General features: G+C 34.0%; 1 protein-coding gene across 2 annotated transcripts in view; it reads right to left on the bottom strand.

Moving 5' to 3' along the window:
* LOC126878717 (uncharacterized) overlaps window positions 1-7,546 on the bottom strand; it is a 534,329-nt gene extending 526,783 nt beyond the window's left edge. For both annotated transcript variants that reach the window (XR_007695744.1, XM_050641584.1), the window contains exon 1: window positions 6,925-7,546. The gene's annotated coding sequence lies outside the window, so the exon portion shown is untranslated. The remainder of the gene's footprint in view (window positions 1-6,924) is intronic.
* Between the last annotated feature and the right edge of the window lie 5,314 nt (window positions 7,547-12,860).

The raw sequence follows: 12,860 nt of genomic DNA, 5'->3' as shown, positions 1-12,860 counted from the left end.
CTAATAACAGTTGGTTAGTCTAACATACATATCTGGTGAATCGGCACGAGTGGCGGATTTAGACATTTGCCTTGCGAGGGGAAATTTGCCATAGGGTGGGGCATGGGGAACTTCCAATGAAACACCAACCAAAATATATAAAAAACATAAACCCAGACTACATAAAAGACATAAATACTAAGTGATGTGCATTAAGTTCCCTTAATTTTCCTAACTGGCGTGTTTATTGGGTTGAATTTGTCTGTCTGTGATTTAATTTTTATGTCAGCGAATATATTTTTATGTTTTAACAATTTTTTTCTTTAATTTTGGACCTTGTTAGGGGGGAAATTTCTCCATTTTCCCTCCCCGTAGATCCGCCACTGATCTGTTTAATGGATAAAAATTATTGGATAGGTATTTACTTATGTAATTTATGTTACTCTGTAATACTTAACATTTATGGTAGGTACTCTGGAATACCGGAGTAATTATTCCAGTACATAAAAAGGGAGATCAGCTTGAATGTAAAATCTACCGGGCAATAACGCTACTGACTGTGGCATATAAAATACTGTCAAATATTGTGTATGAGCGATTGAGATCATATTCGGAACAAATAGTTGGGGGATATCAATGTGGTTTCTGCAGGCAGAAGTCCACAATAGATCAGATCTCCGTCTTGAAGCAAATCTTGGAAAAGACTAGTGCATTTAATATAGACAGACATTATCTCTTCATTGATTTTGAGAGTGCCTATGTTCGAGAATTTCTGATCCACGCCCTGAAAGAGTTTAATATTCCAACTCAACTCATTGATATAGTAAAAGAAACACTTAAAGTACAGAGCAAAATTCGAATTCAAAACGCACTAACAGATACAATGCATGTTAGAATGGGCCTACGACAGGGAGATGCCTTATCCTGTATTCTATTCAACATCACATTAGAGAAAATAATTAGAGAGTCAAAAGTCAACACCAGAGGAACAATAATAACAAAAAGTGTACAAATATTGGCATTTGCAGATGATGTTGATATCATAGCTAGAAGCAAAAGAGAAAAGATAGAAGCATTTAATGCGATAGAAAAAGCGGCACAAAACAGTGGCCTAAATATTAATTAAATAAAAACCAAATACATGAAGGCCAGCAAATCGACAGGCCAAAGAAACCTACAGAATCTGACAATAGGAGACTATAACATCGAAAGCGTAAAATTGTTTACATATTATCTAGGTTCACTAGTTACCGCAGATAACAATGTCAGCGAAGAAGTTAAGAGAAGAATACATATTATACAATAAAACATATAATGGACTAATAAAATATCTAAGATCTAACAACATCACGAGAAAAACCAAATGCAAAATATACAAAACCCTGATAAAACCGGTGCTTATATATGGATCAGAAACATGGACACTGTCGAAAAGAGATGAGAACTTATTAGGTACGTTTGAACGAAAAATCCTCAGACACATATAAGGGGATAAAAGAAAATGACGTGTGGCGCAGAAAATATAATTTTGAACTATACGCAGCATATAACGAACCCGACGTCATAACATCCATAAAGATCAAACGTCTGCGCTGGATGGGCCATGTTGTACGGATATTGGAGACCGAAACACCAAAACATATAATGAGGTAAACACCAGTAGGGAGAAGGTCAAGTGGAAGACCCAAACTTAGATACATGGAACAAGTGGAACAAAATCTGAAAACACCTGAGATTACCCACTGGAAGAACAAAGCACGCAACAGAACAGAATGGCGGAAAATCCTAGAACAAGCCAATGAAGCCAGGACCCAAAAAAGGTTGTCGAGCTACTGATGATGATGACTTATGTAATTTAGTATGTTAAAAATTATAAAAAACAAGGGGTGCCCGATATAATTTTGTTCACACTATATAATTAATTAATATTAATTATAATGACTTTTTTTATAAATTAAAAAAAATCGACCCGGGCAGATATTATTTTGGATGTTTTGGATCATTCTAGACAAGAATGGTCTGTTGCAATTTTTCTCTTAAGTTTTCGAGTTATAAAGAATTTAAAACTGAAAAAGGACGAAAGATGACGATTTGCAAGGCCCAAAAACATAAGTATAAAATATCATTTTTGAAATTACGAACTACCTAAATTCAAGTTCAAACCTTGTTCTATCAGTTCGTGATAAGTATTTTGGACTTATTTTATTTTAAAACATTGTTTTTTAGTTGTTAATGTCCGTCTTCCCATAAGGAGCCTTCCTCATTAACAATAATTATATAAAAATATATATTTTAGAATAAAACATGGCAAACATTCTTATCGGACCTGACAGAAGAAGGTTTGCACTTGAATTTAGGTACTTGATGATTACAAAAATATTATATTTTTCTTGTGTTATTGAGCCTTGAAAATCGTCATCTTCCGTAATTTTTTCAGTTAAATTGTTTATTCCTAACTCGAAAACGATCAACTTATGGGAAAAAGACCTTTTTTGCTTAGAATGATTAAAAAATCTGAAATAATATCTGTCCAGGTCGAAAACTTCTTTTTATAGTATATTTTCAAAAAAACCTTTTACCACATAGTTGTGTACGGCCACATAGTAGGGTTACGACATAGTGGTTTAAAAAAAGGCATTTTTGAATTGAAATTGAAGAACTAAGTGGAAGAAGGAAGTATGTGACATTCTCTAAAATTTTGAGTTTCCTAGTGAATGAAGGTGATATGTGACTTCTCTACCATATGAAACTGACACTGTACCAGGGCCGTAACTACCATTGGGGCAACCGGGGCCCCCAGCCAAGAGCGGCCCCTTTTGGTTCGCCATCCATAGATTTTAACGAGGAAAATAAAAATATTATGTATTTTAAAACCCGATCCCAACGAAATATTTTCAAATGACACAATTTTAAAATGACCTTACAGTGGCACCCTAGACTTCAACATAAATTTTTAATTTTTCACTGGGAAAATTAGTCTTTTCGACTAAAATACAATTGGAACAGAACAGGGGCCCCTGAGGCATGAGCCAAACTGGCCCGAGACCTTAAAATAAAAATTTAAATTATTACTTAGGCAATGAGTTATTTCGGCGCACTGGCGAAGCGTCCATGTAACCACTGTTGCCATTGGTAACAGTTAAAAATCTTGCAAATAAATATTTTATGACGATGAATAATTCTATTTACCAATATTTTTACCAATAGATATATATTATTTTATTATGTGGTAATAGTACCTAACTCAGTAAATAGCCAACTACTCGTAGACACGAAAATATTGGCGAGTTTATGTGACTCAGTTGCACTTTATTATACTCTGTTACCAGACTCATTTCTGGTTACATCATCATCTCATTGTATTGATTTGCGTGTAAAGATTAAATGCTTTGTGGAAATGCTTACAATGAGTGTCCCCGTTTAGGATTTTGTCCTCTTCAGGGTTTGTGGTGAATGTAGTGTGTTGGATCGCAAAAGCAAACAGTCCGAAAAACGCACTGGGGCAAGTGTGGTGTTCCTGGTGTTCCTGGGTTATGTCGGACGGTGGTGTCCAGAAGGCCAAAAGACAACAGAGAAGAAAGTTTGATGGAGTTGATGTTGGTTCCATAGACATTTACGTGTACTGTCCGTGCTTTGCTCTCGACCAGTCTCCCTAGAAACCATTGTACAACGACAGGCAGGCCTGCGTCCCTCGTCGGCGGTCAGGAGGTGGTTTCAGCGCAACGTGGACAGTGAGCGTTCGAGTGATGAAAATAGTTGCGGCTATTTTCTTGGGACGAACAGATATAATTGTGCAATGAAGTTGGGAAACCGCTTTTTCTGGTTACAGTTACGGTTATATATACCCACGCTGGCGCTCGGGACCGGCTAGTGACTAAAAATTTTGAAGAAGCGACGGCATAAGCGCGCTGTGTATCAGTAGCGCTGTTACCAGATTTAAAATTGGTGACATTACCTATAAAAAGTGTGCGTGCAGTTAACCATGGATGAGTGTCGCTTCTTAATCGATCAACTACTTGAAAAGTAATTCTCCTTGTATAATTTTGAAGAAAAAATGAGATTAAAAATGAAAGACCTATTTTAAACAATTTAAAAAAGGAATCAACCAAAGTAGTTCGGTATTTTAAATTTAGTTGGTACAGTGAAAATCCTTGGTTATATTATGGTTGCAAGAAAAATATACTGTATTGTTGGCCATGTCTTCTGGTTTCTACAGACAAATGGGTGGACCAGGTTCACGATTTAAATAGTGTTAGATTTTTAAAAAGGAGACATGAAATTTCTCCGTTACCTACATGTAAGATATATACCCAATTTGATTCAGTTTGGCAAAACAACAATCAAAAGTTCTCTTAACCAAGCTTTTAAAGCAAATATTGCTAAACATAATGAGTTTGTTAAAAAAATAGATAGGTATATCCTTAGCACACTTATAATAGATACTGTATGTTTTTGGACCAAATAAGAACTAGCGTTTCGTGGTCATTTTGAGTGCGACGACTTTGACAATCAAGGCAATTACAGGGAATTGTTAACATTAATTGCCAAAAAAGATCAAAAGTTTTGTTAACATCTAGAAACATCTGTTTTTTCGAGAGTTTCAAGTGATATACAAAATGATATTATTGAAGCTACACTCACCGGCACAAAATTCCGCCACCCAAAATTTTTGATTAAGTTTGACAATTTATAACTTTATTATTTGTGCTCCGATTTTCAAGATTCTTACACCAGTTTGTAGGTACATTTTTTTATATTGTTTGGTATTATTCCGGTAACAAAAAATTTTGCTTGCATGTCATTTTACTGGGGTGAAAGGAAGCGTTGTATTTTCTCCTAATTTTAAAAAATTCTGTGGAAAATGGAATAGCTGATTTTGTTTCATAGTCCTGTCATATTTTCCCGGATGCATCACCAACATTTTGTTTTTTTTTTAATTAAGTATCCGAATATCTTTTTTCTTGTAAGAGCTGTACCATTTTTTGTAAATAAAAACACTGATTGACTCATACAATTGAGGTTGGATTGATAAGATTAGAATGACCCGCATGCAGCCCAGATCTCAATCATATTGAGCATTTATGGGATGAATAAAAAAGCTATTTGCCGTCATCCTAGGCCTCCAGAAAATTTGGTACAGTTATGTCCCTGGTAGAGGAATATCGGGCTATTCCCCAGGCAAGGAAAACACATCTTTATGAGATGCTAAACAGATTGCGAGCAGTCGTTGCTGCAAGAGCTGGACATAACCGCTATTGAATTGTTTTGTTTTGTTGTTAAATTTGTTTTGTTTTGTTAATTTTAGTGCGTTTGATATTTTTAATTAAATAAACCTTCAAAGCAGTGTTTCTAATTAAAGCTCTTACAAGAAAAGAGATATTCACATAATTCAAAAAACAGGACCTTAGTGCTACCTCTGGGATAATACAAAGGGAGTATGAAACAAAATAAGCCCTCCAATTTTTCCACATAATTTTTAAAAGTTAGGAGAAAAACAACGCTTACATTCACCCCCGTATAATGCCATCTAACCAAAAAATTTTTATTACCTGAATAATAGCAATTGACATCAATACATTTACCTACAAACTCGTGCAAGAATCTTTAAAATCGAAGTACAAATAATAAAGTTATAGATTGTCAAACTTAATCAAAAATTTTGGGTGGCGGAATTTTGTGCCGGTGAGTGTATATATACATTTAGCCATATCTTCATTTTTTTAAATAAGATTTTTTGCATTTGGTTTTGGTAACACTTCAGAAAAAGTCACGCGTCGCCACTGTTTCGGCGTATAATAAAACCTAAAATGCCGGAAGTTTGGGCCCCAGAGACTTTTCGTAACGGTATAAAGAATTGAAGGATGAATTAGCGAAATCTGAAAACCATGAAGTAGCAAGTAGAAATTTGCCATAACTTTAAAGAAAATGATCAAAATCTGCTTGATCTGCAAGCAGAATCATTTACTAAAGAGTCTGGTCGTAGTGAAGATGCCATTCCGATTTTAGAATCATCCTCTACAGATAAAGAAGTAAGCTTGTGCGATGTTTTCTCAAGAACTGTGCATGAAAGTAACCTGAGACCTGAAGCAAAAACTTCTCCAGGTAAGACCTTTTCAGCATGATGGACGCGTTTTCCAAGAGATAAATATCAACAGGCAACAGGGTAGATGTTCCTCAAACCACTTTTACACCTTCAACACTAAGGATGGAATGAAGCTAAGAAGAAATTGGTTGTTGTACTCTAAAATAAATGATAGTGTTTATTGTCTTACTTGCTTGTTATTTTCTGACCATAAAGAAACTCCTGTCACATTAAAATGCCTTTTCAAGGGGTTAAATATCAAACACTTTTCCGGACCTCCCCCATTCCGCTGATGGTAAACCACCAGACCCCGATAGGTGCCCCCAGATCACGTTTACCCCGGGGCCCCCAACATCGTACTTACGGCCCTGCAATGTACCTCTAAAAAGCTTAATAGCATTGTTATTAAACTTTATAGTGGTACAGTGTAAGTTTCATATGATAGAGAAGTCACATATCACCTTCATTCACTAGAAAACTCAAAATTTTAGAGAATGTCACTTCTTCCACTTGGTCTTCAATTATTAATTAATTACGGCCAGAACAAAATTATATCGGACACCCCTTGTTTTTTACAATATGTAATTGTTAACATACTAAATTATACATCAAATAATTTTTATCCATAAAACAGATCGGTGCAGATCGGCCTTATATCGTATCCTCTACTATTCAGATTGGTCCACAAAATATCTATCAATACTAATCAACAATACTTGAGTAACTATTAACTGTAAAAACTGTTTAAAATGCACATTCATATCAAAATAATCTGAGGATAAAACAATGTATTAAATAAACAAAAAGCAATGCAAAATATGTCGTATTACAAAAAAACTAGGTTAAACAAAATATAAACTAACCTGGAAAACTCTCTCTTTTCAAAAATTCGCGGTGTACGCAATCACCTGTTTATCACAATTTTGTTTATTTATTTTTAACTTAACCGGAAAACTAAGACTCCAAAAGACACTGCCTTTTACTATCACAACTTTTTTATTTATTGTTAATTTAAAGGTCTAGAGAAGTCTTTTGATTTGTTTTTTATTTAATTTATAAACCAAAAGTCTAGAGAACACTCTCTATTACTGTCACAATCTTTTTTATTTATTTTTAGTTAAAACACAAACTAAAAGTCTAGAGAACGCCGTCTTTTACTATCATAACATTTTTGATTTATCTTTATTTCATAGGAAAACTGAGGGTCTAAAAACACTGTCTTTCAGAAGTTATTTTATTTATTTTTGATTTTAATAGACAATCTAAGGGTGGAACCAACACCGTCTTTTACTTGTTTAGTGAGTTTTAATTTAACAGGCCAACTAGGGAACTCTGCCTTTAACTGTAACAACACTGTTTTATTTACTTTTAATTAAATAAAGTAAATATTAGTCTAGACCACTTTGCCAATGACAATTCTTCATCAACGAGCAGGGCTACGAATGACTGACGCTTTGCGTACCACACGCCGAGAAAATCGGTCAGAGACTGGTGAGACTGTGAGTAGTGAAGTGAGAGACAGTCGGGCTTAGTAGTTTAAGCCAACTAGATGATTCAGGCAAGCTGTTCCCCACCATATTTATATTTATTTGTTGTATGCCAGTGCAGATGGTATTTTACCCACAGATCGCTTGCAGCGGAAATTCAAATTCACACAAAAACAACAATTTGTCGATGCGTCTCCCTTTTTTCAAATTAATCAAACAAAATCTTTCTGCCAAAATGTTTCTTCGCTTTATTTTCGTCACTATATCTCGTATAGAGTATTATCAAAAGAAGAGAAGCTAAACGATTATGCAGGCAACGGAAGAGAAAATTACTGGAAAAATAATAAATTAGAAATAATAGAAGAAAACTATTTCAAAAAAAAAGTTAGAAATTTTTATAAATGAGTAAAAAAGACACGAGTGACAAAAAATAAATGTACAATGAATAATGAATTGCAGAAATAAAGATGGTATGTTCTTAGATGGTATGTATACTGTCCCCACTGTTATTCAATTTATATTCAGATAGAATATTTAAGGAAGCGCTGCATAATTTGGAATGGGGTGTGAAAGTTAATGGAATTCTGATAAATACAATCAGATATGCAGACGATACAGTTATTTTAAGTGATGTTATAAATGGATTACAACACCTTTTAAATGCCATTGATACAGTGGGAAGAGAGTTTGGCCTAAATATAAACTGTTCAAAAACAAAATACATGGTATTTAGCCGTTTGGCCCATCAAGATTCACGGTTACATGTTGATGGTCATATAATTCAAAGAGTACCCAGTTTTAAATATCGTGGTTGCCATATTACTGAACAACTAGATCCAGATAAAGAGATAAAATGTAGAATCGAGATAGCCCGCACGACATTTTTAAAAATGAGGTCATTCTTCTGTAATGATACCTTGCAACTTCAACTTCGAAAGCGCATGATTAAATGCTACATTTGGTCAGTCCTCTTGTATGGTGTCGAAGCATGGACATTAAAAATATCTACCATTAACCGTTTGGAGGCCTTTGAAATGTGGCTGCACAGACGTATACTGAAAATACCATGGACGGCTATGCTGACAAATGTGGCAGTCCTTAAGAGAGCAAATGCTACCCGCGAGCTGCTTGATAATATCAAATATAGAAAGATGGCCTATTTTGGACACGTAGTAAGGGGAGACCGGTATAATATTCTTCAACTTATTATGATGGGTAAAATCGAAGGACGCAGAGGAATTGGTAGAAAGCAGGCCTCTTGGTTGAAGAATTTCCGGGAGTGGACAGGAATAAAGAAAGCAGAACACCTATTTAGAATAGCTCGAGACAGAGACAGTTTCGCCATGTTAATCGCCAACGTCAAGGGGACTTGATAGGGCACGTTAAGATGAATATGTTCTTAGGAGACAAGATAGACAAATCAAACAGATAGGCGGAGTATTTTTAAAAATTAGTAATCGATAAAGGCTAAACAAAAACAGAAATACAACAACAAACACAAGACACAGAACAACAACAAACAGAAGAACCGACAGAAATGGAGATAATAGCAATAGTAAGAGATCTAAAGAATAATAAAAGTATCGGAAAATGCGGTGTATCAGCAGAGATATTAAAGCTAGAAGGAGATATATTGCAGAAAAAGATAGCTCGACTTATAAAAAAATATGGGGAAACGACAAAATGCAAGAACAATGGAACACAGCACTTATCTGCCCAATTCGCAACAAATGTGATAAAACTGTCTGTGACAATTACAGAGGAATCGCACTAGGATGTGGTATATAATGTATTGGCAAAAATGGTAAAAACTAAAATAAAAACCTATGTATCAGATATAATAGGAGAATAGCAGGCTGGTTTCAGACAGGGAAGAACAAGAACAGATCAAATTTTTATGTTAAAATTATTTCAGTCCCGGCGCTAGGGTATAAGGTGCAAGTCTGCAAAAGTAGTGTAGGCGCCCTTCGGTTGTTTTAAATTATTATTTTGTATACCACCAGCAGAAAAAAGCTCATTTTGGCGCCCCCCAAATAGGGGCGCACGCCTGCAGCGCATCCCTTGAAGGCCCGTTACCGGGAACGGAAAAGTACGGAACTTTTTACGTACCACACGTCGAGAAACTAGGTCACAGACTGGTGAGACTGTGAGAGACTCGGGCTTAGTAGTTTAAGCCAACTAGATCAGGGGTCACCAATTATATTTCCTGAGGGTCCGTTTCGAAAACCTATGACACTTCCGCGGTCCGGAGTTAACACTACCTATCTGGTTGTTCCAATTCGGTAAACAAATCAGAAGGGTGCAGTGCGAAATTTTTAGGCAGAAATTCTTTTTAACAGTTTTTTAATGAATCCAAAACATCAACTTTTTTGCTCCCGAAAATATGTTTTTAGCATTTTTGGGCCATCTTAAACAAAAAAGATTTTCTGTGATTTTTCTCAAAACTTGATAGATTTCAAGTTTTAAGCGATTTATAAACTGAAAAATGCTAAAATAATTATTTTCGAAGCTTGAAAATTCATGTGTACATTATTATTTTTGCGGTTGTTAAGTGCCTAAATTGAAGTATAAACATTCAATTTCAAGATTCTGATGAGTTATCGGGGTTTATTTCAATTTCGACCTTTTGTTCTTATTGGCGTATTTAATTAGCACATTGGCAATAAGTAATTTAATAAATAAATAAATCATTAAGAAAAAAATATGTTAATAATAAATTATGAAATTTTAATAAATGTGGAGTATTTGTTGGGCATTTTTTGCATAAGTACGTATAATATGTATAATAAGTGCGGCAGAGACGCACCATAAATTGCGATGTGCGGCGAAAAAGTCGAGTGGACTCGCATAATTTTAGAAAACAACGGTCTATATTGAAGTAAGTCCCGATTACTCGTTAGAATCTCAAAATTGATATATAAACTTCAATTTAGGCACGTGGCAACCTGAAAACTCATAATTTACATAATACTAGTTTTCAAACCTCGAAAATGCGTAGGTATTTTCGCATTTTTCAGATTTTAAATCGCTTATAACTCGAAAACCATCAACTTTTGAGAAAAAATGACAAGAGACAAGAGTAAATGCAATTTTCGGGACTAAAAGGTAATTTTTAATTTGTATAAAAAGATTGTTTTGTCCGGCATCCCGGGCCCCTTCTGATTTGTTTAAGGGGACATTTTTGAACAGAAATCCACAAAAAAAACCGAATCAGAAAATTTGTCATTATTTACAAAATTAAATTATCAGTGGGAAAAATTACATTTTTTATTATGTAAAACCTGTCTGAAGTTTGGAGTGAGTTTGGTGCAACTGATTCTCATTGGGGAGTTGAGATATTCATCTGTTAGCTGAGATCTGTACCGAGTTTTAATAAAGTTCATTCTTGATAAAGCGGCTTCGCACACATAAGTTGAGTCAAACATAATATACAAGTTCATGGCCAAACATTTTCAAAATTGCCAAACGCTATATTCTGAATTTAATGACGGTCCGCACAAAAGTAGTTCACGGTCCGAATGCGGACCGCTGTTCGCTAATTGGTGACCCCTGAACTAGATGATTCAAGCAAGCTGTTCCCCACCATATTTATATTTATTTGTTGTGTGCCAGTGCAGATAGTATTTTACCCACAGATCGCTTGCAGCGGAAATTCAAATTCACACAAAAACAACAATTTGTCGATGCGTCTCCCTTTTTTCAGATTATTCAAACAAAATCTTTCTGCAAAAATGTTTATTCGCTTTATTTTCGTCACTATATCTCGTACCTACTTTAGCGAAAAAACTAAAGAGTATTAAAAAACCAAAAGAAGAGAAGCTAAACGATTATGCGGCAAAGGAAGAGAAAATTACTGGAAAATAATTAGAAATGATAAAAGACAACTATTTCCAAAAAAAAGTTAAAATTTTTATAAAGAAGTGAAATAGACACGAGTGATAAAAAATAAATGTACCTATAATTAATTACAGAAATATAGATGGTATGTTCCTAGGAGACAAAACAGACAAATCAAACAGATAGGCAGAGTATCTTTAAAAATTATTAAACGATAAAGGCTAAACAAAAACAGAAATACAACAACAAACACAAGACACAGAACAACAACAAACAGAAGAAACGACAGAAATGGAGATAATCGCAATAATAATAGACCTTAAGAATAATAAAAGTACCGGAAAAAGCGGAGTGTCAGCAGAGATATTAAAGCTAGAAGGAGATATACTGCAGCAAAAGATAGCTCGACTTTAAAATATGGGAAAACGAAAAAATGCAAGAGCAATGGAACACAGCAATTATCTGCCCAATTCGCAAGAAAGGTAATAAAACTGTCTGTGAAAATTATAGAGGAATCGCACTAAGATGTGGTATACAGGGTGATTGATTAGTAGGGTAAAGCTCAATAGCTCCGCTGTAGTAATAGATAGCAATAAAAGTTAATAACAAAAATTTTAGCCACCTTTGAGCTTCACATTACAAAATTAGTTAGAATGTTACAGGGTGTTCTATAACACAGTGGCAGACCTAACTTATGTTTTTTTAAATAGAACACCCTATATTTTATTTTATATTCGAAATCCTGTTAACTCCTCCATTACAAAAATATAAAGGTTTATAATGTTATACAGGGTATTTACAAAGTTATAACCAATTTTGTATGAAAATCGTAACAAGTTTAACTCCCTGTATAAATAAAAATAAGCACAACAGCAATGGTTTATTAATGCCATATTTTTTATTTATTGTCAAAATTTTTAAGAATTATTGATATTGCTAATTTTCTTTATATCAAATACAGGGTGAGTCAAAATGCAAGTAGTACATTATTTTCTCAGTAATGTTAAATGGAACACCCTGTATTTTATATCATTATTGAAAATTAACATTAACGTACTTTAATTTTTATATAACATTCCCTATGCCCAAATTTATTAGTTTTCGAGATATTTTCATTTTTCAGAGCCAATTATTTTAGGTGTTTAAATTTATCTAAATTTTAAGTAAGCCATGACTGAATTGACAATTGAAGATTACCGATTATTAATCCGGTAATCAATGTAACACTGTAGCAAATAAAGAAATAAAAATAATTTATTAGTAATACATTTTACAAACAAAAACACAACCACTACATGCAACATTTTTGAAACAATTAAAAACTATCTTTTTATGTAAATGCAACAAATAAACAAAGAAAATTAGTAATAAATTTTACAAAAAACACACAATTAAACACTACTTTTGAATGTAAATGTAACAATGTAACAAATAAAGAACTAAACACAATTTATCAGTAATACATTTTGCAAAAA

Source organism: Diabrotica virgifera, chromosome 10 (assembly GCF_917563875.1).
Source record: "Diabrotica virgifera virgifera chromosome 10, PGI_DIABVI_V3a".
Taxonomy (NCBI): Eukaryota; Metazoa; Arthropoda; class Insecta; order Coleoptera; family Chrysomelidae; genus Diabrotica; species Diabrotica virgifera.
Note: the sequence above shows the minus strand (reverse complement) of the source record. Positions and strands in the feature narration are given on the sequence as shown.